This window comes from Lagopus muta, chromosome 29, assembly GCF_023343835.1.
Source record: "Lagopus muta isolate bLagMut1 chromosome 29, bLagMut1 primary, whole genome shotgun sequence".
In the NCBI taxonomy this organism is placed as follows: Eukaryota; Metazoa; Chordata; class Aves; order Galliformes; family Phasianidae; genus Lagopus; species Lagopus muta.
The window spans coordinates 2014481-2018977 of NC_064461.1; the positions used below are offsets into that span (position 1 = coordinate 2014481).

General features: G+C 57.5%; 1 long non-coding RNA gene across 4 annotated transcripts; it reads right to left on the reverse strand.

The window, feature by feature from the left end:
* Positions 1 to 1165: 1165 nt before the first annotated feature.
* Positions 1166 to 3968, reverse strand: LOC125685930 (uncharacterized). 4 transcript variants are annotated; one of them, XR_007373528.1, is made up of 4 exons: positions 3634 to 3968; positions 2175 to 2809; positions 1551 to 1761; positions 1166 to 1385 (listed from the first exon to the last, which is right to left on the reverse strand). It is a non-coding gene; the product is annotated as an uncharacterized LOC125685930 (long non-coding RNA). The 4 variants fall into 4 exon arrangements; XR_007373529.1 differs by lacking the exon at positions 3634 to 3968 and adding an exon at positions 3373 to 3495; XR_007373526.1 differs by lacking the exon at positions 3634 to 3968 and adding an exon at positions 2852 to 2952.
* Positions 3969 to 4497: the final 529 nt, after the last annotated feature.

The window sequence follows — 4497 nt, forward strand, 5'->3', positions numbered from 1 at the left end:
AGTCCCCAGCTCCATGATCCCGAGCACCGAGCAGCACAGGAGCATCATCACCTTCCACGCCAGCTTTTGAGGATCCAACCCCCACGGCTGCTTTACGGGGAGCAACAGAGAGACCCCAGAGCCGGGATGCAGCAGGGCAGAACATCGCTGCGCCCCTATGGTGGATCCCAGCACCTCGGGGTGCTTCCTTTCCCAGGATGAAAAAACCCTTTGGCTGCAGGAGCCGCAGCGCCAACAGCGGGGCGCTTTGATGCCGAGCTCGGGGTCCCTCCTGGGGCTGCAGCTCAGCCCCCAGCGCTGCCCCCCCTGAGCTCACAGCAGGGATGGGGCTGCAGAGCGGAGCAGAGCAGAGAGGAGCAGAGCGGAGCAGAGCGGAGCAGAGCGGAGCAGAGAGGAGCAGAGAGGAGCAGAGAGGAGCAGAGAGGAGCAGAGAGGAGCAGAGAGGAGCAGAGCAGAGCCGAGCCGAGCCGAGCGGAGCCGAGCCGCCGTGCATTTCAGCTGCAGACACGGAGGTGGGAGCAGAGCAAAAGACACAAACAGAGCAATGAGGGGGGGAGACGGAGGCTGGAGGTCTGGGAGCCCAGCAGGAGCCATGGAGGAGGGGGGGGGGGGGAAGCACCATATAGGAGGGGAAGGGCAGAGGGGGGGGGCTGCAAGGTCCCTTCCCATCCATCCTGTGGCTCTATGAGCTTCAAGGACCCTTCCAACTCATTCTATGGCTCTATGAGCTTTAAGGACCTTCCAACCCAACCATCCCACAGCTCTATGATCATTAAGGATCCTTCCAACCCAGCCTATGGCTTTACAGTCTTTAAGGACCTTTCCAACCCATCCTTTATGGCTTTATGGTCTTTAAGGACCCTCCCAACCCAACCATCCCATGGCTCTGTAGTTTGAAGACCCTTCCAAGCCAACCATTCTACGGCCCTATGATCTTTAAGGACCCTTCCAACCTTTCAATGAACCCACAACCTTTAAGGACCCTTCCAACCCAACCACCCCACGGCCCTGTGATCTTTAAGGACCTTCCAACCCATCCTTTATGGCTTTATGGTCCTTAAGGACCTTTCCAGCCCAACCATCCCATGGCTCTGTAGTTTAAAGACCCTTCCAAGCCAACCATTCTACGGCCCTGTGATCTTTAAGGACCCTTCCAATTGATCCCATGGTTCTATGATCTTTAAGGACCCTTCCAACCCATTCCATGGTCTGATGATCTTTAAGGACCCTTCCAACCCTTCAATGAACCCACGACCTTCAAGGACCCTCCCATCCCAACCACCCCACAGCCCTACAACCAAGCCATCCAACGCCTCCCCATCCCAGCCCCCTGCTTTCCCCTCTTTAAGGACCCTTCCAACCCAACCACCCCACGGCCCTGTGATCTTTAAGGACCTTTCCAACCCATCCTTTATGGCTTTATGGTCCTTAAGGACCCTCCCAACCCCAATCATCCCATGGGCTCTGTAGTTTAAAGACCCTTCCAAGCCAACCATTCTACAGCCCTGTGATCTTTAAGGACCCTTCCAACCTTTCAATGAACCCACAACCTTTAAGGACCCTTCCAACCCATGCTTTATGGCTTTATGGTCTTTAAGGACCTTTCCAGCCCAACCATCCCATGGCTCTGTAGTTTAAAGACCCTTCCAAGCCAACCATTCTACAGCCTGTGATCTTTAAGGACCCTTCCAACTGATCCCAAGGTTCTATGATCTTTAAGGACCCTTCCAACCACCCCATGGCCCTGTGATCTTTAAGGACCTTTCCAACCCATCCTTTATGGCTTTATGGTCTTTAAGGACCTTTCCAACCCAACCATCCCATGGGCTCTGTAGTTTAAAGACCCTTCCAAGCCAACCATTCTATGGCCCTGTGATCTTTAAGGACCCCTTCCAACCTTTCAATGAACCCACAACCTTTAAGGACCCTTCCAACCCAACCACCCCACGGCCCTGTGATCTTTAAAGACCTTCCAACCCATCCTTTATGGCTTTATGGTCTTTAAGGACCTTTCCAGCCCAACCATCCCATGGCTCTGTAGTTTAAAGACCCTTCCAAGCCAACCATTCTACGGCCCTGTGATCTTTAAGGACCCTTCCAATTGATCCCAAGGTTCTATGTGATACTTTAAGGACCCTTCCAACCACCCCATGGCCCTGTGATCTTTTAAGGACCCTTCCAACCTTTCAATGAACCTACAACCTTTAAGGACCCTTCCAACCCAACCACCCCACAGCCCTACAACCAAGCCATCCAACGCCTCCCCATCCCAGCCTCCTGCTTTCCCCTCTTTAAGGACCTTTCCAACCCAACCACCCCATGGCCCTGTGATCTTTAAGGACCTTCCAACCCTTCAATGAACCCATGACCTTTCAGGACCCTCCCAACCACCCCAGGACACACAGACAGCCCCACGCAGACAAACAGACTCAGGACCCGACTTCCACCGCAGCCCAGCATCAGGGATCCAGGCCCCAAAATCCCCCCCCCCCCGTGGTGCTGCCAGGTTGGGGCATCGATGGCATCGACGCAGAGACGCAAACGCGACGCCACCAAGGCGCCGAGGCAGAGCAGCGCCGGCGGGCATTGAAAAGTTGTCAGGGCTCCAAGATGAAATTAGAATCAGGGACTGAGGAGCGAGGGAGGAGGGAATTCATGGCACGGGGAAACGCGCCGGGTTCCCACTGACGCCGGCAACGAGGGACGAATCCTAAGCAACCATTTTGAAACCCTCCGAAAAGCCGCGTCTGCGATTTGCCGTTCGATCCAAAGCCCCGCGAACGCAAAGAGAGGCCAAAGGCAGCGGCAGCTCCATCCTCATCTCCATCCTCACCTCCATCTCCATCCTCACCTCCATCCTCACCTCCATCTCCATCCTCACCTCCATCCCCACCCTCCATCCCTTCACCTCCATCCCTTCACCTCCACCTCCATCCCCACCTCCATCCCCACCCTCCATCCCTTCACCTCCATCCCTTCACCTCCATCCCTTCACCTCCATCCCTTCACCTCCATCCCTTCACCTCCATCCCTTCACCTCCATCCCTTCACCTCCATCCCTTCACCTCCATCCCTTCACCTCCATCTCCATCTCCATCCCCACCTCCACCTCCATCCCCACCTCCACCCCCACCTCCATCCCCCACCCTGCACCTCCATCCTCACCTCCATCCTCACCTCCATCCTCACCTCCATCCTCACCTCCATCCCCACCTCCATCCCCACCTCCATCCCCACCTCCATCCTCACCTCCATCTCCTCATCTTCACCTCCACCTCCATCCTCCACCTCCATCCTCACCTCCATCCCTTCACCTCCATCCCCACCATCCATCTCCTCATCTTCACCTCCACCTCCATCCTTCACCTGCACCTCCATCCTCACCTCCATCTCCACCTCCACCTCCTTCACCTCCGCCTCCATCCTCATCTCCATCCTCACCCCCATCCTCACCTCCACCTCCATCTCTTCACCTCTTCACCTCCATCCCTTCACCTCCATCCCCTTCACCTCCATCCCCTTCACCTCCATCTCCATCCCCACCTCCATCCCTTCACCTCCATCCCTTCACCTCCATCCCTTCACCTCCATCCTCACCTCCATCCTCACCTCCATCCCCACCTCCATCCCCACCTCCATCCCCACCTCCATCTCCATCCTCACCTCCATCCCCACCTCCATCTCCTCATCTTCACCTCCATCTCCATCCCCACCTCCATCTCCATCCCCACCTCCATCTCCATCCCCACCTCCATCCCTTCACCTCCATCCTTTCACCTCCGCCTCCATCCTCATCTCCATCCTCACCCCCATCCTCACCTCCACCTCCATCTCTTCACCTCCCCACCTCCATCCTCACCTCCACCTCTTCACCTCCCCATCTTCACCTCCACTTCCACCTCCATCTTCACCTCTACATCTTCACCTCCACCTGCACCTCCATCTCTTCACCTCCACCTGAACCTCCATCCTCACCCCCATCTTCACCTCCCCACCTCCATCTCTTCACCTCCCCACCTCCATCCTCACCCCCACCATCCATGCAGCACAGCTCCCCCTGCACACTCAGTGCATCCCGCAGCCACCCGCAGCCCAGGCAGAGCGGCGCCACCCCGAGCAGCCCCCGGCTTTTTTGTCTTCCAGAGACGGGAGCGACAAAAGGAGGAACCAAGACCTGCTGCCAGCACAACAAGTCTGGCCGTCGGTGGCAGCGACCTCCTGCCCGGTGCAAAGCGCGGTCGGCAGGCGGGAGGCAAAGAGCCGGCGCAGCTCAAAGCGAAGCTGGCGGCATCCCGGAGGATCCGAGCCTGCAGAGCCCGTGCTGAGCCGCCATCGGGGCAGGGAGAGCAGCGCACAGCAGAGCAAACAGGGCTCACGAGGAGTCGGTGTTTTGTCTTCGCTCGGCTCAGCTCTGAGATACGGCACCGCGGCTCCGGGGGCTGCGCTGGGAGCAGGAGGAAGGATGGGGGGATGCAGGGATGGGGGCACGAGGCAAGG